Source organism: Balaenoptera physalus (assembly GCF_965194825.1).
Source record: "Balaenoptera physalus genome assembly, chromosome: X".
Taxonomy (NCBI): domain Eukaryota; kingdom Metazoa; phylum Chordata; class Mammalia; order Artiodactyla; family Balaenopteridae; genus Balaenoptera; species Balaenoptera physalus.
Window position 1 is genome coordinate 102,515,990 of NC_138903.1, and position 26,210 is coordinate 102,542,199.

Genomic DNA, 26,210 nt, shown 5'->3' on the forward strand with positions numbered 1-26,210 from the left:
TTTTTTTTTTTTTTTAAAGATTTATTGATTGATTGATTGACTGATTGATTGCTATGTTGGGTCTTCGTTTCTGTGCTAGGGCTTTCTCTAGCTGCGGCAAGTGGGGGCCACTCTTCATCGCGGTGCGCGGGCCTCTCACTATCGCGGCCTCTCTTGTTGCGGAGCACAGGCTCCAGACGCGCAGGCTCAGCAGTTGTGGTTCACGGGCCCAGTTGCTCCACGGCATGTGGGATCCTCCCAGACCAGGGCTCGAACCCGTGTCCCCTGCATTAGCAGGCAGATTCTCAACCACTGCGCCACCAGGGAAGCCCTCAGTCTACTTCTTAAATATTGGAATTTCATCTTTGGCCCGGGCTCTTCTTGTCCTATACACTATAGCTGACTGAGCTCTCCCACTCTGCTTTTTGGCCCCTAGGCAAACCCTTTCTCCTCTGTCAAGCCTTGGTTAAAACTTACACTTTGTGACTCTGACTCCTTTACTCATTGTTAAGGCTGACTTTTCTAAGCTCCACTGCGTTCTCTGCACATGTATCCCCATAAAAGCAAGTCTTATTTTATGTTTATTGGTTTCCTAGCTTGTATCTTCAACTAGATTGGCAGTTCCTTGAAAAGGGGCACAATCTTTTTATACCTGTCTTTCAGCACAGTGCCTGACAGAGAGTAGATAATTAATAAGCATTTACTGATGAGTGGATGAATGGGTTTTGGTAAGTTCTCTCATCTTTACAGCCCTGTGGAGAATGTCAGAGGAAAGCTGTGGCTATCTGAAGTTTGCACAGGTAGTAAGTGGCAGAATCAAGCATACGTTCAGTTGCCAGAACTACACAATAGGATACATGTTTGTGCAATGTTCACACTCTGCAAACTACTCTCATATCAATTATCTCATGCAATTTGCATAATAATCTTGTTGACTGAGTCGGGTAGATAGTTTTGTTGCCTTCTATATATATAAGGAAATTGAGGTTCAGAAAAGCTGTGATTAATGTCTACACAGGTTCTAAGTGGCAGAGCTAACTCTTGAACTAAGCTCTTTTGAGTGCAAGTCCAAGGTGTACACAGCTAGAGAACCACTTATCTCTGGGAGGGGGCAAAGTGAGACAGGATATAGAAATAGAGGCACTCAGTAAATGCTAATTCTCTCTTCCTTCCTGACTTCTTTTTTTTAAAATTGATTAATTAATTAATTAATTAATTTTTGGCTGCTTTGGGTCTCCGTTGCTGCGCGCGGGCTTTCTGTAGTTGCGGCGAGCGGGGGCTACTCTTCGTTGTGGTGCACGGGCTTCTCGTTGCGGTGGCTTCTCTTGTTGTGGAGCACGGGCTCTAGGCACACGGGCTTAAGTAGTTGTGGCACATGGGCTCAGTAGTTGTGGCTCGCGGGCTCTAGAGCGCAGGCTCAGTAGTTGTGGCGCACGGGCTTAGTTGCTCCGCGGCATGTGGGATCTTCCCGGACCAGGGCTCGAACCCGTGTCTCCTGCATTGGCAGGTGGATTCTTTACCACTGCACCACCAGGGAAGCCCCCTTCCCGACTTCTTATTCCCTTCAAGTCTGTCTCTATATTGTACCAACAGCAATGCGAGAAGAGAGTCATCACAGAATCCATTTTGGAAAAATTTCACAAGATATTTTTTCCACCTCTTTTCTCCCACCCTTGCCCTGTCCCTCTTAAAGCTACAATACAGATGCCAGAAAGAACTTTTCCTGCTCTAAGGTGTTATTGAAGGAAATAAACTCTATTGTTATTCTGTCATTGTTACCCCCCCGCCATATGTATCCTCTCCTTCCCCACCCTTGCCTGGTAGAACCTCCCTTTCATTGCTAATTCAGATCTCACTCACCCTTGAAACTCATGCACATCCTGTCTCCTCCAGGAAGCCTTCTTTGAATTGGTCAGCTCACACTGAGCTTAACCTTCCCTAGGCTACTAAGACACTTCCAGTTTATGTCAATTAGAGTGTGAGCTTCTTGAGGGCAAGGGGTCTATTTTATGGTTCTCTACCATCCACCCACACCCTCATCCACCCCCTAACTTCTGCCAGTACCAATGTAGGGCTGGGTACCTAGGAGGTGTTCAGGAAATGCTGGTGGATTGATTCACTTTGCATCCTTCACTCTTGACATCAATAGTAGGAATGGAAGGAGCTTCCCAAGGGAAGAATGTGGAAGTCTCTGAACCTTTAGCTCTGCTGAGTAAGCCATACAGGTGAGGCACTGAACACAGTGGCTTGCATTGTGTCAAACGTTCAGTGAGAACCAATGCCACATTAATCCTGTCTTGTTTTTCTTTTGAGTTCTGTAACCTGAAGTGTGTGTACTTTAGGGAAGAAATACACTATTAATCATGTTTGATAAACCAGAGGTTGAGGCCCCAGGAATCTACTTGTTCTGTTTACTCAGGGAAGGTTAGACCTAACTGATGTCATTTGCAGTCACACCTATGGCTTTGGGACTTTACTGGTGTGCTTCCTTGAGACTACTTCCCTATTGCCTTTTGCCTTTCGGCCTTTCTGATAAGATAAGAAGCCTTTGCACCTGGGCAGTGCTTTATGTTTTTCTACAAGTCCAGTGCTAGCACCTTAGTCCGGATCATCATCATCTCACATCTACATTATTACAACTTCCTCCTAATTGGTTTCCATGGCTCAGTGTTCTGCTGTTTATAATCTGTTTTCTACACTGCAACCAGAGTGATCTAAAACACAGATTTGATTATGTTCCACCCCTATTTAGAAGTCTTCAGTGTCCAGAGGATAATGTCAGACCCCTTTGGCATCAAGAACTCTTCATGATTTGCCTCCTTCCTAGCTCTTCAAGCTTCATCTCCTACCCTTCCCTACTTCCATCTTCTACTCTCGTGTACTCTAAGCTCCAACCTTCCAGACATAATTGTAGATCCACGAGTGCACTGTGTTTTGTTTTTGTTTTTTATATCACAGTGCCTTTGCACATGCTCCTTCTGCCTGGATTGTCTTCCTACCTTCTTCTGAGCTCTAATTGGTGAACTTTTCTCCATCTTGTCAGACAATTCAAACCTCACCTTCTGAGTGAATCCTTCCCTAACTTACCATCCATTATTATTTGTTCTCTCTTTTGCACATACCTGCATTATAGTACTTTTCTCATTGCATTATAAATATCTGTTTATACATCTATCTCTGCAACCTGTGAGTTTCTTGAATGTTAGAACTATGGTCGACCCCTCCTCCCTTCACACACCTAGTGCCCTCAGCACTACACACATAGTAGGTATTCAGGAATGTTGTTTAAATGAATAATTATTATATTTCCTAACTTAAAGGGCTCTTTCTGAACTAGGCTGACCTCGGAGTTGCAGCAAAATATCCAGTTGTTCAACTATCCCCAGGCTTCTGGGCTGGGTTAGGTGCGGCCCTTTCTTCAGAAAAGATGAATGTAAATGTGCTGTCAAGTTTCTTCTTAATTCAAGTTTCTATAAATAAACAGCAGATTGGAATAACACCCTCAGCAATGTGGAATCAAAGAAAGCTCCTTTTCTTTGCTTTATACCTTCAATTTTTTTCCTAAATATATTATTTCCTCTAGACCTTCTCCTATACTAATCACTTATAACAGGAGATGCCTGGGTGATTGTTGGCTCTGTCTCTATTTAAGCTCAACCATGACCACTTTATTTCATCATATATATAATAACACACACATATACATACACATATTATCTTATTTAATATTCACAAATACCCTATAAAGTAGTTACTATTATTATCCATATTCTGTAGATGAACAAACTATAGCTCGGAGAATGTAAGTAACTTGTTCAAGGCTGTACAACTTGGAAGTGCTGGAGACTGGACTTAAACTTGGATCTGATTGTAGAGCCTGTATTTTAATCATTACATCACACTCCCTCATCTGTCTGAAGTTTATTGCCCCCTTCCTTCCCTTCAGGGGCTCCACTGGGACCAAGCAGGAGGGTGGTGTTCTGCAGATCTGGGAGCTGAAAGAAAGAGATAGGAGGTTCCAAGTGTCCCCTTGTGCATTTCTTTTTCTAGTTTATATCTCATTGACATACACTATAAGGACTCTTAAAATGGCATATTCAATAAAGATCTTCTGGAGACTTGTGGTTGCTGCCACTCATTTATCTTTCTCTTAGGCAACTTGATCTTTTTAAGCCAAATTCTATGCACCACTAAGTAATGAGATAGATAAATATACAACTCTTGGAAAGTGTTTGTTTCAAAAATGTGAAAAGCCTAAAAAGTGGAATATTTCACTAAAGAAAAGAAAACCTTACACTGAGCAAAAGAGAACTGTGCCCTGAAGGAAGGGAATTGAAATAAGAATAAAGCCACTTTTTTCACTGTGTCACCCCTCAAAACGCCTGGAACAAATTGTCATTGCAGGTGTCTTGTAGAATAAAACAAAGAACAGTGGACTTGGAGTCAGAGACCTGGGCTTGATTCCCACATTTATACCTTACTAGCCACTCAACCTTGCGCAGGGGACTGAACCTATCTGAGCTTCCATTTCCTCATTGTTAAATTGGAGATAAAAACAGGACCTACCTCAAAGGGTTGTTCCTAAGATTAAATGAATTAAATTATGTTTTAACAATGCTTTACATGCTTCTACTCACATCAGATATTACAACTCACCTAGGTAAAGTAAAAAGTCATCAATCTAGTTACCCTTATTTTAATGCTGGTCATTCTCTCTTTGATCACAACCAGACTCTACTGCACCTGGTTCCCCCTCCCCAAATCCCAGGCTCACTAAAGCACTATGTTTCTAAGAAAACAGTCCCTTTAGCCAATGTAAGCAGGTAACAGTCACAGTGAACGGCAGCAGTTGATAGAGAGTATTTGGGTGCCAGGACACCCACATCTAAGCATCCTGTCTATTTCTAGACAGGTGGAATGATACCAGACAGAACTGTTGGACCCATCTGCTCTAGTGGGAAAGGGAAAAAATGGTCTGTTTTGGAACAGTTGGACCATACCAATTCAAGGGACTTGAGACTTAAGATTAAAGATCTTTATTTGAACATGGGAATAACTGAGGAGCAGTGAAAAATATGAAAGTATAGCTTTGACAATAGTTGTTTCACACAGAAGGAAGAGGCCACCATATTTCCTGTGGTCACAACTTCCCTAGGTTGGTTAACTTGGTGCTGACTACAGATTCCACACAGGAAAGAGTCATGGAAAGATGGAAACTGAAGAGATGCAGGAGCGAATTAGAATGCTGAGTGTCTCTTTAGGGATCAGGTTGAAGGGCAGGGTGGAGTGGTATAGCTGAAGCTCAACATCTAAGTTGAGTATTATGGCAAAAACAAAGCAAAGTAAATATTGTCTTTGTGGTCCCATTACTGGTCTGAATCTCTACTTTGATCAACCGTTCCCTCTTTATTACCTTCTTAAATCAGTACCCTTCATATTATCTATAGCGGAAATAATGAACTATGTATTTCAATGCATAAGGCAATTCTTAGTGGTGAAGGAAATAAAAATTTTAAAATTGGAGCATGTCAGAGGAAAGTCAGTAAAAATGCTAGTTCTGTGTGGAAGAGTTCTCTTGGATCAAAGTGATTACATAAGGTTTAAAAATCAAATGGTATGCTTGTTTACTAATATATTATGAGATTTTTTTTCCCTTGCAGATGTAAGAATGAAAAAAAAAAAAAAACCAACAAGGCTATGCTAGCATATGGATGCAATTTGTTCAGATGTACAACTGGGCTGAAGCCATCAGTAACCCAGTTATAAATTCTGAACCCCCTGCATTTTCTTATTTCAAAGTATGTTTTCCTCCATTTAAAGACAGAAATCAAATCAGAATTGCTCTGAAAGATATCACACTGAGGGTTCTGAGTAGAAAAAACATCACTGGCAAAAGTTTGGACATCAGATTATACCAAGTCTGTCTGAATTTAAACTCATGAACTCTCATATTTAAGTTCAACATAAATCGTTTGGTTTTCAAGTTCCCTTAAGCTAGGAAAATTAAGACTTCCTGTTCTTCAGGGAGAAAAAGGGCCTAAAAACTTAAGGGGTTAGAAAATGTCTTGAAGCTCTTCATAATTGAGCATAAATGAGTCCAAACCATATGGATTGCATTTCCTTTTTTTACTTTGAACACTGAGGGGAAAAACATGTTTGGCAAAACGCTTCTTTTTTTTTTTTCTTTTTTTTTTTCAAACCCAAATATGTTACTTTCACCCTTGAGCCTTCTTCCCAAGCTGTACCATATGCCTGGAATGTTCCCAGGGCTCTTCAGTCTTTAAGTCTGCGGCTCCTGAGAGGCCTACTTTCTTCAAGAATCCATTCCTGGGTGACTGGAAGAGACATTCCAAATGCCTCCTTACTGGGTAACATTCCTGGGTGACTGGAAGAGACATTCCAAATGCCTCCCTATTGGGTAACATACAACTTTGAAGACTCCCCTTCCTTCAATGTTCTGCTTAATGTACACTGTTAGTTGTATTTGCTAAAGGCTTGTTTTGTTTATATGCAATAACTCATGTCATTTATTCTACATCTAACAACCATTTATTTAGCATCTAATGTGTCCAAGGTTTTATGGATAAATGCCTAGGGTAGCCCAGTCTTACATTATACTTAATGATGCAACCCCATATGGAAGACTAGACATAGCCCTGGCTAATAAGCCTCAAGTCAGACACAACCTCGAAGAAGGGATTGGAATCGTCCTACCAGAGGAGGAAGTCCCTTGATAATGGGATTGGAAAGGCTCCAATAAGTCTTCTTCAAAAGTATCAGATTCATTTGTTTGAATTAATAAGGCTATTTAAAAAGACAAATAGCTCCTAAAATATAGTAGTAAAATTTTAAAACCTGCAATTTGCTTTCTTCCGACTAGCTCACTGAGCTTTCCACAGTAAGGGGAGATATGTGTTTCAATAGGAATGATAAGGGAATGAGAAAAATTTGGAGGGATGTGCACCATAGATTTTTATTTTAAGATGTCAGAGCTACCTGTTATTTGGGTGAGTTGAGGTTAGGAGAAGGATGAGAGAGAGAGAGAGTGAGAGCAAAAGTGTGAGTGTGAGTGAGAACAAGAGCGAGGGGGAGAGAGAGAGAGAAGGAGAGAGAGAGAATGAAAGAGAGAGAGGTAGAGAGCACCAAGAACGGAAAATTCCACCAAGATGGAAAAGGATGGAAGTATACTCACTTTCATTAGAATTTGACTTATGTTTAGGACATGAGGAGAAAATCCACGGAAAGGTAACTCAATTTGGAAAGGAAACTGCCTGTAATATGTATATCGTTTATTTTTCATATTTACCTTATTTCTTTCCCTAATGAGGCTGTCAGCGTTTTGGAGGGACTTTCTTACACTTACCATTTGTCACCCTTGCCATTCCCACCCCACCCTCACCTCAACACCTAACTAAGCCTTAGCTCAGAGGGGACATTCAGTATTTGGTTGATTAATTATCAGAGCTATGAAAAGTTTTCCCCAACATGGGGGATGCCCTCAGCACTGTGTTAGGCATTGTCCTTCTGATAACTTTCCTAGGACTCTATGGCGAGGAAGTGAGAGGTAAACTGATAAATCGGTATAATAAATAGATTTGAAAGTGTGATTTTATGCTGACAAAATAAGAGGAAGTTAATTATCTGGAATATAGCCCTCATCTCTTAAGGCTGATAACCACTGGGAGAACATTTCCACATAAACCTTAGAAATCATTTTCAGTCTTAGTGGTTTGTTTTTTTAAAATCCTGTAGGGATTCAAGAGAGAGTGAGCCTCCGAGGAGGAGGTGGGTCTTTTCCATGCCCTGCAATGAGAAGGGTGAGACTTGGTGGGGAACACATTTAAATTGTGCATCCAGAAAGAGGAAGTGAACCATGGTGAAATGCAGAGTAGAAAGAGGTGCCCAAGGCCCAGATGAGATAAGGAGGATGGTAATGCTTATCTTATTTTGATCAACATTAGCAAGCATGTACCAGACACTGTGCTAAACACTTTATATGCATTACCTCAGTTAATCAACACAAATTTATGGAATAAGTACTATTATTTCACTCATTTTACAGATGAGAATGCTGAGTTTCAGAGATCAAATGATTTTCCCAAAGTCACCCAGCTAATATGCAGAAGAAATAGCATAGAAACACAGACCTGTGTAGCCCCGTTGAACCACTTTCGTACACTGTCTTGAGTAGATCCACCTCTTCTGGGCTCCAGGATGTTCATAAGCGGGGAGAGTAAATGACCATATTTGGTTACATCTCAGTCCCTGGACTCATGTTATTATAACTTGGGGAACAGGAAGTACTGAGACTATTGAGACAGACTCCAAGTCCTGTCTTTAACCCTTCCCTTTCTGGATGTTTGCTCAGGTGCAACCACCATGCTTCAAGGGGAAGACATGAAGAAGATGGATCCTGTGGAGGATGTTGTCAAAGCTGGTCAGAATGATGAAGGGACCCAGTGGCATGTCTTTTGAGGGACAGATGAAGAAATGGGAGGTGATTAGCTCAAGAAGAAAAGTCTATTGACGCATGATAACTGTCTTCAAATAGTTGATAGACTGTCACATGGAAGTAGCATTAGGCTTATTCTATGTGGCAGTAGGGGGAAATGTGGGAACAATGGGAAGATGTTAGGGGAAGAAAAATTCTGGATCAATAGAAAACAGCTTCATAAACATAACACAGAGTTTTATTACATTATTTTGTGCCTTGGACCCCTTTACAAATCTGGAAAAGCCTGAGAACTCTTCTCAAAGGAATGTCTTTACGTGCATAAAATAAAATGCATAAGATTACACAGGAAACAAATTATATTGAAATATGATTATTAAAATCTTTTAGAAATTGAAGCTATCTGCAATGATTTTAAAGTGGATTGAAAATATTTGTGTTTTTTTGTTATTGATAGCACTGCTAGGGTTTGTTGCCTACATTCATAATAGAAGAAATGGTAAATTTCAGTTAGAGATTAGGAAAAATATATATTTTCTCCCATCAAAGTTCTTGGTACCTCTAAGGGACGTGTGGATTCCACTTTAAGGTCTCCTGAATTAGAGGTATCCAGTAGTGGAATGTAAAGTCATGTAAAGTTGTGTTTTTCTTGTCACAGGACAATTTTTTTTTCCCCACCCTTCTGGCTAAATATACTTTGTTTATTTATTTATTTTTATTGGCATGTGATTGCTTTACAATGTTGGGTTAGTTTCTATTGTAGAACAAACTGAATCAGGTATATGTATACATATATCCCCTCCCTCCTGCCTTCCTACCCTGCCCATCCCACCCCTCTAGGTCATCAGAGAGCACCGAGCTGATCTCCCTGTGCTCTGCAGCAGCTTCCCATTAGCTATCTATTTTACACATGGTAGTGTATATATGTCAATGGGACTCTCTCAATTCATCCCACCCTCCCCTTCCCCCTCTGTATCTACAAGTCCATTCTGTACATCTGCGTCTCTTTTTCACAGGACAATTTTTAAAGAAAGACTGTCAGAGATGTTTAAGTAGGATTCCTGCTTTGATTACATACTGGATGAGAGAAACTCTGCAGGGTACTAATTCTAATATTCTATGTTGAAAACTCTTTAATGGCTCTTATTATCTACAGCAGGGATTTTTAATTTTTTAAGCAGCAGAAGACTTTCTTCAAATTAAAATCTTACATGATCTCTCACTATATCAAACAGAACGAATGGGATCAGTTTTACACGGAAATGAAGGGCCTAGATCTCTGCCTGCTTAGCTTCCCCACTCACCGCCTTCCCTCTTCCCCACCTGCATCAAATTGAAGTCTCTGTTTTGACTGTGCAATCTCTTCTGAGGAGCCCTGGGGCTCTGTTAAACACAGGATCAAATATAAGTTCCTTATATTTGCATTCAAGGCCACGTAAAATCTTACCTCTCAGCGGCTGCTCAACAGAGCACTCATTGTCTCCAAACAACCCGCAACATTCCTGACACCTCACCTTTGTTCACGCTGCTTCCTGGTCTGGAATGCCCTACACGCCCTCCTTTCTTTGCCATTTCCCTAAACTATACCCTCCTTCAAGTTCAAATCAGGTTCCACTTCCTCCAAGAAGTATTGTCTGATCAGTCACCCTTGGTGATAGTTCCTACACGCTGATTCATTTTAATACTTTTCTGCATTTGACACTATGTAAGTGATGTTGCTTTGCTTTTTTTGCTGTGTCCATTCTGTCTCACCAGGAGAGTAGGCAACCAGGGCTCCTAGATTACCCTTATCTCGGGGGCCCAGTAAAGTATCCTGTACACAGAAGATGCTGAATCAGTTCTTGTCTATGAAATTCATTTTTCATATTTGTCCCATTTCCCTAAAGAAACCGTAAGCTTTTTGTGGACAAGAACATTCTTAGACATTTCATCTGCTGCAATCTCTCTGGAACCTAGCATGATCCAGAATCTACAAGAGTCCTGAACTGGGTAGAGTAGGATTTAGACAGGAAAGGTGTTAGATAAGGGCAATTTAGAAGGGATGAAAAATAACATCTGATGTAGAGAGAGTTGTATCTGTTGCTGGGGAAGACGACAGATGTTAAGAATAAGCTGTGGAGGGCTACCCTGGAGAGTGAGGGAGCAGGTCAAAACATGATTAGGTAAGCAAAGAATAAGACGTCAGCGAAGAGATAATATGAGTCACAAGAAAGATCAACAGGGATTAACTGGAAACTTGCTCTGAGATAAAAAGCAGTGATAGAACCCTTCTCTTCCTGACCATACACCAAAGCTCAAACAGCTACGCAGTCCAAGCACAGAAAAAAAATACACTTTTGGGCAAAGACCCTGGTCTTCAAAGAAATATTTGAGATTTCCAAATTCTCATTTGAAAAAACACGGTCAAACGAGGTGTCTCCAAGCCACTGACATCCTAATGTCAGTTTTGTACTACATGTTCAGAAATCCAATTTAATAATAATACTTAGTAATAAGTGCCATTTATTGAAGGCTTATTTATGTGCAAGGCACTGTGATAAATGATTTAGACGAGAGAGGGGACTCTGGAATTTCAGGAAGAGAGTGGATAGGATAAGATAAAATAGGATAATAGGATCAAATGCTTCCAAGAAGTCAACAAGGGTAAGAACTCACAATAAATAACAAGAGCTCACAATGCCAAGTGCTTACCTTGTGACAGACACTGTTTCATGCATTTCACGTTATTTCATTTAACCATGATAAGAACTCTTTGAGCTAAGTATTATTATCCCCATATTAGAGGTGACAAAACTGAGATTCAGAGACATTAATTGACTTATTTTAGGTCGCACAGCTGGTATGAATGGCAGAGTGGCAGATTCAGATTTTGAACCCAAGACAGCTTATCTTCATCTGATGTCTTTCCCATGGCTTACACTGCCCCTATTGCTACGTTGTCAAATATCAACCTTAGTTATTTGGGAAAACAAAAAACTCATTCAGTGAAATTGCCAATTGTATGTAGAAATAGGGGCCAGGGAGTTTGAGTGTAATAGAAAGCCAGAAAATCCCCAAACCTCACTTGAATCAGACATATCAGTCTCTTTCCCCATCATATTTCAATACCCCTTCCAAGATCCCTGGAGACACTATAAAGAAATAGCTAATAAGTGGCCAATAGGATTTCGATGTCTTTCTTTTCGTCTCATGCAGGTGTTGAGAATAAGGAATTTACCAGAGAGCGCAGCAGAGATCTGGGAAGGAAGAGAAAGTGTCCTTTGCAAGATAGGATAAATCAGCTGGAATAATCAGAGGGTGACTGGCTTTTTATTTGTTTAGGCTGGAGGAGGTTTATAATTTACATTGGGTCAAAGCAGGAGCCAGTGGTCAAGAGGGGAAAGGATTCTGCTGTTTTTTGTTTCTGAACGAAAAATATTTATGTTCAGACAGCAGCCCTCTCTCCTCACTAGATCAGAGATATCAGTGGCATTCACCTCAAGCCCTGAGTTAGTAAAGTCATCATGGTTTACCTCAAGGAGAGATACACAGGTGTTCACTAAGGGATTCTTGTACTTCAGGTACCTATTTAAAGGGTTTATACAAGTTCAACTGGCTTCAGGGCCAGTTACTGAGCACGCATTTGGTCAGATGGCTCCAGACTGCATATTCAAGGCATTCTGTAGCAAGGTCTCTGCATCATTGCAAGCCACTTCTTCCTGATCTTCTCCTACCTAGTCACACCCTCAGAGAATCTGAATGAATGATGTGCTGGCATAACCTTTTCCAGGTCCGTGATCTTGTCTGGAATGCATAAATTCCCTCTTCAAATCTTTACTACCCTGCCCTGCTCTTTTTTTTTTCCTCCCTCTGTTTCCTTAGTATCCTTTGCTCCTTTTCTTACTGACACATACTCACCCCATTCATCAAGTACCTCGAGGGCATACTACTTCATCTTTGGCATCAAGGTAAAAACTGACATTTGTTTACAAATAAAGCTATCATTTTTCAGCCTGAAAATGTGCTCATGCTGTTCCAGGGAAGAGAGAGAAGAGTGCATATTTCTCAAACCTAGAATGCTCTTTCTTTTTTACATCAACTTTATTGAGGTAGAATTTACATCAAATAAAATGTACCGATTTAAAATGTACAGTTCAATTACTTTTGACAAATATATACACCTGAGTAACATCACTCCTCTCGAGATGTAAAATGGAACATCATCCCAGAGAGTTCCCTCCTACCCCTTTGAAGTCAAAATTCCCATTTTAACCCCTATCTTCTGGCAGCCACTAATCCGTTTCTATCTTTATAGTTTACCCTTTTCTAGAACTTCATATACGTGAAATCATATGGTATTACGTTCTTTAATCTGGTATTTGGAAATTCATCCATGCTACTGCATACATCAGTAATTTGTTCATTTTAAAATTTCTAGTCATTTTTTATTGCTTTCTAATTTATCTTTCTTTGTAGAATATACTGCAGTTTATCTGTTGATCAACTTTGGGTTGTTTCCAGGTTTTTAGCTATTATAAATGAAACTGCCATGAACAAATGAACAAATGAAAATATTTTTGTGGTGCACAAAATACCTAAATATGGAGTTGCTGGGGTCATCGGGGGACGTACATTTAAACTGATAAGAAACAGCAAAAACTTTTTTTCGAAGAGGTTGTTTCGTTTTACATCCTATCTACAACGTATGAGAGTTCCAGTTTCTTCACATTCTCACCAACACCTAAGATTGTCACCCTTTTAAACTTTAGCTATTCTAATGGGCATTTGTTTGATCTCATCTTAGCTTTAATTTACATTTCCTTGAAGACTAAAGATGTTGAGCATCTTTTCATGAGCTCATTGGTTTTCCATATACCTTTTTTGTAAAGTGTTCAAAATCTTTTGCATCCCTTTCTTTTATTAGGCTGCTTGGCTTCTTAATATTGAGTTGGAAGAGTCCTTTATATATTCTGGATGCCAGTACTTAGTCAGATGTGTATATATATATATAGTATTTTATGTTCAGGTATATGATCCATTTCAAGTTAATTTGTGTGCATGGTGTGAGGTAAAGATTCATTTTTTTCCCCCCTATTTGGATATCTAGTTGATCCACTTCTATTTGCTGGAAAGACTATCATTTCCACATTGAATTACTTTGAAACTTTTGTTAAGACTCAATTGAGCATACATGAATGGGTCTATTTTTTGACTCTATTCTATTCTACTGATCTTACTTGAATATCTTTTTGCCAATACCACACTGCCTTGATTAACTGTAGCTTTATAGTAAGTCTTGATATGAAGTACTAATAAGCCTTCTGACTTTGCTTTTCCTTTTCAGGATGGCTTTGGCTATTTTAGGTTCTTTGTATTTTAATATTAATGTTAACATAAACTTGTCCATTTATATAAAGAATTTTGTTAAGCTTTTGACTGAAATTGCACTGAGTCTATAAATCATTTTGGGGGAGAATTGACACCTTTACAAAATTAAGTCTTCTATCATGACCACAGCATATCTCTCCATTTGTTTAGTTTTTTTTTTTTTTTTAACTTTCTTTCAGAAATGATTTATGGTTTTCAGCATACAGGTCTAGTACATATTTTGGAAATTTTATCCTTAAGTATTTTTATACATATAAATGGAATTACTTATAAAACTTATTTTTCTAATTGTTTATTGTTAGTACATAGAAACACAGTTTTACTATAAATTGACCTCATATCATGTTGCTATTCCCTTGTTGCAATATATCATTATTCTCCAGCTGCTTTTAAGAATTTCTATCTGTGATTTTTAGCTATTTAACTAAGATGTGCCGGAGTGTGGTTTTCATTATAATTAGCCTGCTGGGTTTGCTGAGCTCCTGGATATGTAGCTTGTTTTTTTTTCACCAAATTTAATAAAGTTTGAACATTGTTTCTTCAAAAAAAGCTTTCTGCCCATTCTCTCTCTCTCCTTGCCTCTGGGGATCCAGTTACATGTATTGAGAGCTTTGTATTATCTCACAGGTTACTGAGGCACTTAACTGTCTTTCAATATTTTTCTCTCTGTTTTTCAGATCGGGTAATTATTATGAGTTTGTCTTCAAACTCACAGATTCCTTCCTCTGCTAACTCCAGTTTGATTTTAAGCTCTTCTAATGAATTGTTTCATTTCAGATACTTTAAATTTCTAGAGTTTTTTTAGCTTTATTTAAATAATTGTATTTAATATTTTGACATTATAATTTGCATTTTACCTTTAATAATGTTTCTTTTACTGGAGAAATTCGACTTGTAACATTGTGTAAGTTTAAGGTATACATCATGTTACTTTGATATACTTATATATTGTAATATGGTTGCTGTCCCTTTATTTTATTTTATTGGAGTATAATTGCTTTACAATGTTGTGTTAGTTTCTGCTGTACAATGAAGTGAATCAGCTATATGTATACATATATCCCCTTCCTCTTGAACCTCCCTCCCACCCACCTAGAGTTTTAATGTAGTTCTTCATTATTGCTTTCATTTCTCTGATGAAACTGATTCTGTTTTCTTATTCAAACTGTTCTTTTGGTCAAACCACATTTTCCTTTATATCTTTGAATATATTTTTAACAGCAGCTTTAAAATTCTTGTCTGTCAATTCCAAAATCTGGTCCATCTTGGGGTTGCTTTATATTGATTGCTTTTTTCTTGATTTAGGAGCAAATTTTCTTCTTTGCCTGTGGAAAAAAAATTTGAATGTGTTGCTAGACATTTTGGATGTTCTATTGTAAGGAATCAATTATGTATGTTGTCTTCCTTTACTTCACTAGAAGTTCTCCTTGCTTATGTGGGGGCTTGGTTATAGGTTTTGTTAGGGTGGGTCTAGAGTAGCCTTTACCCTATAACATTGTCCTTTTCCTAATTCATGTCCTTTCTGTTGTCTTAGCTGAATGCTGGGGATTTTATTGATGTCTTTCCACTCTGGTTGCAGTGGAATTCCAATGTTTTTGAGCACTGTGCAACCTCTAGAGTCTCTGTTCCACTGTCAACCCCATGACAGCCTCTTGCTGCTAAGTCTTGCTCGGTTCTGCCCTGCACCTGTATAGCCCAACCCTTAGCCAATGACTTATGGGAACCCCAACAGAGTCACCTGTGAACCCTACTGCACAGTTCCCTGCTCTCTGGTATCCTTCCCTGAACTCCAATATCTGTTCCCTCAGCTCAGCAGGACTGTTATGGTCTGCTTGGTGTTTATTTTCCTGTGTCTTGTTCTCAAAATTGTCCCAAAGCAGGGAAATGACATGAATTTGGGGCTTACCTTGTATGTTTCCCTTTCTTAGTGACCAAAGTCCTGTATTGCCTGTTGTTCAATACCTTAAAAGAGTTGTTTATATTATGTCCAGTCTTATCGTTTTTTAAATAGCAGGAAGGCATGTTTGGTACTAGTCACTCCATCATAAATAGAAGCAGATACCTCCCTGCTTTCTTATGCTTTAGCAAATTTTATTTCCAATTATTATTATTATAGTTATTGTTGTTGATCCTTTATAAAAATTAGGAGATGCTAAATGAATGAGCCAAGATCCAAAGCCAGGGCATCTAACTCTAAATCCCATGTGCTTTCCATTATACTGTGTTGCCTCTCCATTTAAATGGCTTTCTAGATGTAGTGATTTGATAGATGCTGAAGAGGTACCATTAAAACCAAATCTCTTCCCCCACAGTCTAGCACAGAGATCTGAAGACTTCACTATCTTAATGTCCTTTCTAAAATTTTAGATACCCAGGGATGTTACAGTGGTTTAGTAGCAATCAGTCATTTTATAATGGGCTAGAAAAGACCTTAGCAATTATCCAAAACAACTCTTTCATTTTGAGGAAAGTGGGGCAGCAAATAAAACAAGTTATCTGCTTAAGGTCAAACATCTAGTAAATAGAATAACTAAGACTTGAAACATGTTATTCTGTCTGATGTTCTTGCCCCCAGACACAGCAGCCTCTATGACTGCTTAGAGTAAGACTCTTGGAGAATAGAGCCTAGAACAGTTGCCGTGGAAAAAGTATAACATTTCACAGTCACAGTTGCTTCATTTCTTTTAAAAGGCAATGATGATGTCAGTAAAGTGAGTTATCCCCTTGTCTGGTCATCCTCTGAGAAGTTTCTGTTTTCAGTTCAGAAGAGAATCGCTAGGCCTGAGCAGGAAACTTTGTCATAGCTATAAGATATGAGAAGTGAGCCATACCTCCTTCCAGGATGTAATCACTTCTCAACACAGTGCTGACATAGCACTGGGATCAGGTGTTGAAATTTACATGCACTCAAGGGACTTCTAAGGGGAACAAAGACACCCTTTTTCCTACATTCCAGTTGTGATAACCACATGTAGTATTAATTCAAAGCCTTTCTGAGAATCTGTGGGACCTTTCATGAAAAAGATGAGGTTGACTGGAGATTCCTTCCATTTAGCCTTCAGTCACTCAGATAGCAGAGTCAGACAGGTAAATATAACATGGCCCCTCTTGATCCTAATTTTAGTTATTTCCCATTGCTCTAAAAGCATGTGTCTTAAACCCTGCTGTAATTTCTCCATCTCCTAGAATTTTCCCACTTTTTTCTATCTACTAGTCAGGCAAAGGAAAGCTAAATTTTCATTTAAGGTTTGACATTGAGAACCTGCCAGGATTACTTCAGCACTTCTCAATTTTGGGTGTGGTTTACTGTCACACAAATCCCCTGCCTTGATCACCAAACCGAAAGGAGACGCTGTGAATCTCCTTGCCCTTTTTGAGTTTCTGTCAGTAATGAAGAAGACATAAGAAGTGGGGTTTTTATCAATTGGACAAACTCTAGCTATTATGTCTCACTTTCCAAGACCAGATTCATACAAATAATCTAATGAGAGGCTGCTTGATATGCCTTGCCTGGTGAATGGAATCCTGTAACCTCAGTACTGAAGTATCATCTCCCTTGAACAAGGTCACAGGACTGGTTCAGTGGCTAAGCCCAGATTTGCACCTAGACAGCCTGCTTCCAGAATTGTAGTTCTAACCATCAGGTAGGAGTAACCAGCATTATCATTGGCTCTCTGCCCATATCCAAACTATGGCTTGCATTCTAAGCCACCATGCTTACAAGGGTTTAAAAATACATAAATAATTTGAAAAGGTATTAAAAAATTGTGAACTTCTTTGTTTTAAGCTAAGATTGTTCCCTGTATTTAGTTTAATTACTTAGCTAGAAAGCAGATGTGGAAAGATTGGGTGGCTAGTGGCCTGGGTCTTGGCCCCAGTTCTGCTATTAGCTAGTCTTGCACCTAATCATCCTAGAAGTCAGTTTCCTGACTTGCAAATTCAATAGGTATTGAGTACATACTTTGTGCCAGGCACTGTATATGGTGCTAGAGAAACAGTGATTAACAAGTAGATACCTAATTATTACAACTGAGAATGTCAAACTATGCAGTCTCTAAAGTCCCTTCCAGAACTAAGCATAATCAAAGCCAGAAGTATTCTAGATGCATTCCCAACAGAAAGGTACTGATTAAACAGCCACTTGACTCACTAGAAAAAATATTAAAAGCCTGGACTCAAAACTGACTCAACTAAACTGCTTTGTGACCACAAATCTCCCTACATCATCTCCCAGTTGCTAATGCAAATTATCTCCAGGGCAAGACTGCTGGAATATAGCCTCCCTACTCTGTGCAGGCCCTGGAACAAAAAAGCTGTAATGATTTTTATGTTCTCCTCCTTTCTCCCTACTTTCTGACTTGGCAAACAGTTCCCTTTACTCACAGGGATTTATAGCTTTAAAGAATACAGAAAGTCAGACCTGGAGAGAAGTATTTAGTAACCACAAAGTTGAGATAAGTGGGCAAACAGAAGTCACATTGTTGAAAACCCAAATCTATTGATTTTCAACAGAGGATCCGGAAGTAGAACTAAACTGACCCCGCCTTTATTCCAGCCAAACCATCCAGGAGAAACTGGGCATATGTAGCCTAGTCTCTTTCTTCTTCTTTTTCTTGGGAGTGAGCCTGCCCACACGGATCCCATATTTTCCTCTGCTTCTCTAAGCCATAAATTTTAGGGTAAGCCCCTCTCATGAGCACATTGTATCTGTGTACTATAGTTACATCTATATGACTGAACATATAGTCCATGTTTGGAAGCGGCCTGAGATGAAGCAAAGGTCACATCATGGATAACAACATCCTTCCACAGGTTATGTGCCTGAAAGCAAGAGCCAGACCGACTGAAAGCTCTCAGTTTTACTTAGCTTTGCCACCAATCTTCATAAAAGAAGAATCAGAATGTCATTTTGCTATTTCACTCATTCATATAATGATACCTCATCTATTCACATCCCTTCATTTTAAAGATGGGGAAGCTGAGATCTAGAAAAGCCAAGTGATGTGCCCAAATCACACTGTTCATTAGAAGCAGAGTGGATATTGCTGTTTCTCCAAATAGAGGGGTCTGATTCTGGGAGAAATATCAATGCCAGGTTTAGGTTTAATTTAACTTCTATGAATATTTACTCAGATTTTACTTTTTTTAGTATGGTGAGAATGCATCTACTATAAGAGTTCCACATTACATCATTACTGTTTTGTGGGGAGAAATAACAGACGATTGATGGCTTCTAAAATTGGGTGTGGTCACTGAAAGAAAGGGAGCAACTAATATTTCAGATGAAAAAGACGCTATAAATATTCTGCACAGAATGAGATCTAAGGTTCTGTACCTCCTAGCCTCTGATCCACGAAGTGGCAAAGCATCCCAGCTGCCAGGCCTGTGCCATGTGAACTCCTACTGCAACCGCTAGAAGGTGCTTTCAAGGCGTGGCTTCTCTCCTCAGCCCTGAGTCATGAACAATATCATTTGCTGGCCAGTTGGAGCAAATGCAACAGAATGATTTTGCTACAGGTAAAGAAAGGGCCCTTGAGGTGTCAGCTTTAGGAAGGCAGCTGAAATATGCCAGTGAGTGTAATCAACCCTTGGCCATCCTTGTAGAAAGATACTTTAGATAAAGCGAATGACCCAATTCCGATCTACTTGCAGCCAACACCCTTCTTGGCTTCACTGAGTGAGAAGTTCCATTTCTCATCCTTGTTTTGCTGTTTTATTTACACTCATCTGCAACGTGGACTGGAACTCTAGTCTCCTTTCAGCCACACTAGACAGAGTAAATTAGAATGGCTGAGAACCCCCAGGCTCCTGAGTAGCAACATTCTCCAGATCCACAGGATTCCTTTCCAGCTGCTCTGCTAACTGCTGCTCAGCTATTCTATAGACTACATTTGCCCCATCCTCTGTTCCATTTGTCTCTACTCATCACCCACCGCTCCCTTTGCTTGGGTTCCAATGATCTCTTTTCATCCTTTGTTGAGCTATACCAGTTAAACCTAAGCACCCAATTTTCTTCCTGCCTCCCTGCTTTCACACATGAACAAATGCAACCATATTCCTTCAATTGATTCCTCAGAGGCTGTTATTTTTTCTCCGGAAGATCCAGCAAGGACATAGATAAGGAGTTTCTTTCTCACACTTTTGGGAGACCAATACTGAGGAGGTGTGGAGCTCAGCTAGATAGTAATACAGACTGAACTGTGCTAGTTTTTGTTTGCCCAGGTTTCTCTGGGAGCTTTTTGATGAGCTGGCACCCTCCTGAGCTTGGCCTTAAGATTCGAATTAACCTTATTCACAGACCTTGAAGACAAGGCAGAGCACTGTAACATATCAGCTGAAGGCAATTTCCTTCAATTGCTCTTTGGTTCCGTTCAATTTACTTACTCTGGAGTCGGATAGCACTAACTGAAGAGCACTGGTGTGCATAGGACATGATCACAGCTTCTTCCTCTTCCTATCCCAATAGGGTAAACAGCAGGTTACCAGCTTTGCTTTCGGCTTTAGTGGAAGCAGATTTTGATTGGGGGCAATCAGGAAGCAGACAACTGAGAGACCATCTGTGTGCTTAGCAAAAGAGCCCTAAAATTCGAATGGTGGATGCAGATCTGAACATCACCAGAGAGCTGTATAAAAAAATTTAAAGAAAGTTAGCCAAATCTCTGAATATTCTACGTATCTCTCTTTGCAATACTGAGACTGGAGCCATAGTTTACTTTGAACCCCGTGGCTCCTCAATAAAGCTCAGAGAGGTTGCCTTGGTCACTAGCGATAGCAATTGGGAGAATCACTCAAATAGGCATTTGTATCATGGAGACAGAACATGCAAAGTCATGTTCATGGCAGGAAACAGGATGACCACTCGCCTTATTCATATATTTAAGAACTAACATTTATTTTCCTCTGTGCTTTGGGGGAAATTTGCAAAATTTTAAAAGTATAAAAAATAAAAGCTATGCATATTCTAAAACTTCATAAATAAACATAATTAATAATTTGTCATATTTTCTTCTTTTTCTATATATCTTATGTTTAAATGAGATTATACTGGGAGTATAATTTAATATAGAGCTCTTAACAATTCTACCATAGTAATAACTTCCCTATGTTGTATATTCTTTTTAATGATATTTTAAGGCCTGCACAATGGCCCTTTTCTCTTATATATTTAGCTTTTCCCCAACATTTTGCTTTTATAAAAAATATAACGAGCATTACTGTGCATAAAATTTTTCCTGTATTTTGGATTTTTTTTTTTTCTTCTAGGATCGATTCCTAGAAAAAACACCACCATTGAGGAAAGATTTTGACTCCACGACATGATTATTTGGTGTGTGGATTTTTACTCTGATCTTATGGGGTTTGAGCACACTTGGTTAAATAATTTGGTCTCTATCCAGATGTTGGGCATTGCCCATTCAGGTCCTTAGTAAGCTTTTGTATTTCTCTCAAACTTGTCCTGGAACACCAGCTTTAGGATCCTAGTGACAAGATCATTAATTTAGTAATAAATTATATAAGAAATATATGTAATCAATAGCAGCTTTTATTGCACATACTACAGATCAAGCATTGTGCTAAAGTTCTTAAGTGGATTATCTAATTTAACATTATTCAAGCTTTCCTGCTCATAAGAAGCACTTGGACTTGGGGCTAAAAATAACAGAATCTCAGGTGCAGGAAGGCATTTCATGTTTGTGGGCTTAGTTACCTCTATAAAATGGGCAAAAACACTGGCCTTGCCCAACTTACAGTGCTAGTTGAGTGGTCCTAAGGTGGTAAATTATTTACTAAAAGTTTATAAAGGTTATAAAGCTCTATGTAAAAGCAAGTTCTTAGTATTGGTTTTATTGGTAACTGGAAAAATACTTGTCCAGACCTTCCACAGCTTTGGCAGTTTAAATAAACCAATGTGATTAAAGCTGGGCCTGAGAAGGTTATAATTTCATATTTCTTTATTTTTGAAACAGATCACTAAACCCTGTAGAAAAGAGAAAAATATATTTATTAATTCTACAGTTATTGTTACTGATAAGGGAAAACAGGGCTTTTGAAGTTTAATGTGACATTTGAGATATCACTTTATTCATTGTTCAAATTTATGTAAGCAGGAAAGGAAACATAGCCTTTGTTACACCTGGGAGAAAATGGTTGACCACACCTTATTACATGGCATACTGACAATGAAGTCAGCTATTAATAATTCTGTTTAAATAGGTTCAGTGATGGTTAACTGTTGAAACTTACTGGGTAACCGAAATATAATAAAAGCAAAGTGAAGTTCAGGCAGACATTTAGGAACAAGAAACCGAAGGTAATCAGTTTAATTGGCCTCTCTAATATCTTTGAAACCTAGGCCACAGTTTGACTTCTTTAAAAGCTGGTCTAATTAACCTTGCGTTGACATCATCTCCTGTTTCTATTAGCCACACCCTTATTTATTCCTGTAGTACTATTCTGGCTTTTCTCTTCTTATATTTTTTTGGTCATTAACTCTTTGTGCCACTAAAGCATCTTTCTGGACAATCTTGACTGTGTTTGAATATGAGCCTAGGTATTATTTCTGCTCAAGCATACCCTAACTAGGGGTCCATGGAAGAAGTTCCTCTTCTCCTTAGAATAGTTATCTTGCATTAATCTAACACAGGGGCCCTGTTGAGGGCATTTGTGAGTTGTAAAAGCCTCTCTTTCCAATTTTCAGATTGAGATTTTTGAATGTCATGAAGTACTAAACTGATTGAGAAGATAAAGAACAAGAAAAGTTTGGGAGGGATTTTGATTTTGAAGAAGAAATATGAAAGCATGTAAGGTATGTATCTTGTTGTCTGAGATGCCTTTTGAATGGTGGGCCTTGTGCCATTTTGTAAGAATGTGTTGCATGGGGTTAACAAAGCAACATAAGTGCTAGTAACACGTTTCTGTAGTCAAACTGGCTAATACATTACAAAAATTTTTAAATAGTTTGCTACAAAACAAGCATTTTGAATATTCAGCAATGTTACAGTTCTGAGCCCTGCACCTTAAAGATAGAAGATTGTATCTTTAGGTGGGTGCAGGGGGCCCAATCAGTCCCAAGTATAAATCACTCAGATTTGAGAGAGAACCAAGAAGAAATGTAGCAATTTGGTTTTCAATCAGTCATACAGAAAGATCAACCAATCTAAAGGGCATTATAAGTGTTTGCATTGCCCAAAAGTCAGAATTTGCAAACAAGCTGAAGTGATATTAAAAATAAATGTCGTAGGTTCATTCTTGTTTTTGCTATTATAGTTTTATTAGTCTTTCTCTTTTGTAGGGCTATCAAGGTGATTTAGTCTTGTTTACAAAAATGATATAGCACTTTGCAGTCACTGGATATTGTTTGGTTTTCTTTAAAGATGCATATAAAGTACTCCCAAAGTCTAAGGATTTCTTAAAATTCATGCTACTTTTCAATGAAAAATTTAAACCATCCATGTATATTTATACAAAATATCTTTTCTTTGTGTTTTTGCTTAGTTTGTCCCCTTTGTTTGGATTTCCATTATCTTCTCTTGCCTTTCTGGTAAACTTCCGCTTACTCTTCGAGACTCAAATATGTTTCAGGAAGTCTTCCAAGACCTTTACAAAGAGATAATTGCTTCCTCTTCTGTATTCCCATTGCATTTAATTCATACCTCTATGAAAGCACTTAGCATGTGTGGCTCTGGAGGAAAGGGACTATATTTTAGTTTTCTCTGACTATTTAGAAAAGAGTAGATACTCATTACATGTTTGTTGAATAAATGGATTACTATCTTAGGTCTAATTGATTCTTGTTAGCACCTACGTTTACTGAGTTCCATGGGACCATTGCAGGCAGTGTGGCCTGGTGCCAGGAGAGGGAAATAGAGTGGTTCCCTAAGTAGAGTCCATAGTTATTTTGAACAAAAACAGATGCTAGAATGGTAATTTTCAAACCTGGCTGCAGATTAAAGCCACCTGGGGAGCCATTAAAACTATCAATGCCTGGCCCCATCGCAGACCCACTTAAATCAGAGTACTGGGGGTAGGGCCCAGGCATTGATAGGTATTTAAATCTAATATACAGCCAGGGTTGAGTACCATTGAGCTTGAGATTGAGGAACCTGGGATTGTCAGATAGTGTCCATGCTGAAATGGAAACAGGACAGGAGATGAGTCAAAGAACTTGAACCCAGGAATGAAATCAAGGTTGATGTAAATCCATGAAATGGGGAGGAGCCCAAATCAGCACACGAAACAAAAGGCCGATTAATGCCAAGTTCAGTAATAATAGCCAGATAAGAGTCAGAAGTGAGACATGTAGAGATCAGAGACGGTCAGAGAGCCAAGTTTCTGATTGTCACAGTTAGTTGCCAGAGATTATAAATTCCTTTCAAGCTGTGATTTGGGTCCATCTAGCTTGACAAACTCAGAGTTTCACCTCTGCAAGTCGAGAAGCTCCAAAACAAATTGGATTTATTATAAAGCCAGAAGTTTTATCTGTGCATACAGTCCTTCTTTCTCATATTATTCCCCTCACGAACACTGGAAAGTTTTGAGAAGAGACTTAGGAAAACACAATTTCCAGCAAAATTTCTCCCTTGCCCCTGCTTACTATTATTATTTTTGGTGCAGTAATCATGTCAGGCCAAAGATAAGTGAAAGAACCCTTGGATACAAAGATGCAATGACTCTAATCTAGTGCATTAAAAATATAAGCAGATTGACAAGTTCAGTTAATACTAGAGAGCTGAAAAACAAGATAAAATAATTTTATACAGCATTTCCTTTGGAAAATTTTATTATCTAATTTCATATGTATTTGTGTGAGATATTATTTAGTTATGGCTAAGCAGACTTATTTCCAAGTGTCCATCTCTATATTCATTTCACGACAAAAATTTTGACACATATTGAGTCAAAATGTCCCTCTCAAAGGCAAGGCTTTTTAGGGTTGCATTCAAAATACAAGATCCCTGATACAAGACTCTCTCTTTGATAGCCAACTACTTATTTGACATGTTTTCTTGGTTTTATCATAATATTTTTCATGGCAATAATCTGTACATAGGGAATTATTACAAGGACTTAGAAGTCAATGGATTTGGGAAAAGGGAGTCACTGGTGACATAGCAGAAAGTAGTTTCAGTAGCAATGGTGTCTTAGCCAGATTATAAGGTGCTGAGAAGTAAGTGAGTGGTAACAACATGCAAGCAATAGAAACAAATTCTTGGTTTTTGACAAGTTTAAAGTAATGGAAGATGCAAGGTTGGATGGTAGCTGGAGAAAGGAGTAGTACTGAAGTAAATTTTTATTTTAGAATATTTATAGGCTTAGAAAGAAGAACTAGAAGAAAATTATAAAGAGAAATATCAAGAAAAGAGGTGCCATAGAGACTGCTAATTGTTCCTCAGTATCTGTCCCCTCCTTCCTCAGTAATAGAAATCTGATATTTTACCTGGGCATGTGCAAAGGTACATTCTCCAATCTCCTTTGCAGCTAGGTATGGCTATATAACTAAGTTCTGGTCCATGGGATGTAAGCAGAAGTGATATGTGCACTTCCAGGAAGTGTTCTTAAAAGGAAGGCGTGTGCCTTTCTATACTTTTTTGTTTCCTGTTAGCTGGAATATGGACCTAATGGCTAGAGCTGCAGTTCTTGGCCTATGAGATAAACTTTAAGGTGGAAGCAGTATGCTGAGGATGGAAGAGCAACAAGATAGAAGGGATTTGTGACTTGATGGTTATGGAGCTAATATACCAGATCTGAGCTGCTTATGTTTATGCTTATGTTTTTAATTTTATTTTTTTAAATAGAAGTATAGTTGATTTACAATATTGTGTTAGTTTTAGGTATACAGCAAAGTGATTCATTTATACATACAAATATGTCTATTTTTTTCAGATTCTTTTCCCTATATAGGTTATTACAAAATATTGAGTATAGTTCCCTGTGCTATACAGTAGGTCCTTGTTGGTTATCTATTTTATATATAGTAGTGTGTATATGTTAATCCCAAACTCCTAATTTATCCTTCCCCCCTTTCCCCTTTGGTAACTATAAGTTTGTTTTCTATGTCTGTGGGTCTATTTCTGTTAAGTATATAAGTTCATTTGTATATATTTTTTAGATTCCACATATAAGCGATATTGTATGATATTTATCTTTCTCTGTCTGACTTATTTCACTTAGTATGATAATCTCTAGGTCCCTCCATGTTGCTGCAAATGGCATTGTTTCATTCTTTTTTATGGCTGAGTAATACTCCATTGTATAAATACAGAGTAATAGAAATAAAAACAAAAATAAACAAATGGGACCTAATTAAACTTAAAAACTTTTGCACAGCAAAGAAAACCATAAACAAAATGAAGAGAAAACCTATAGAATGGGAGAAAATATTTGCAAATGATGCAACCGACCAGAGATTAAT

At 38.6% G+C, this 26,210-nt stretch overlaps 2 protein-coding genes and 1 long non-coding RNA gene across 6 annotated transcripts in view; 2 read left to right on the forward strand and 1 right to left on the reverse strand.

Moving 5' to 3' along the window:
• The window catches only part of LOC309652082 (uncharacterized protein), a 311,046-nt gene extending 294,951 nt beyond the window's left edge, over positions 1-16,095 (forward strand). For all 4 annotated transcript variants that reach the window (XM_082445595.1, XM_082445600.1, XM_082445598.1 and 1 more), the window contains one exon: positions 8,348-16,095. The gene's annotated coding sequence lies outside the window, so the exon portion shown is untranslated. The remainder of the gene's footprint in view (positions 1-8,347) is intronic.
• SLC6A14 (solute carrier family 6 member 14) overlaps positions 2-26,210 on the forward strand; it is a 142,675-nt gene continuing 116,466 nt past the window's right edge. Inside the window, exon 1 of the mRNA XM_082445536.1 lies at positions 2-314. The gene's annotated coding sequence lies outside the window, so the exon portion shown is untranslated. The remainder of the gene's footprint in view (positions 315-26,210) is intronic.
• LOC309652108 lies at positions 312-8,357 on the reverse strand. Its single transcript, XR_014258586.1, has 2 exons — positions 6,407-8,357; positions 312-6,356 (listed from the first exon to the last, which is right to left on the reverse strand). It is a non-coding gene; the product is annotated as an uncharacterized lncRNA (long non-coding RNA).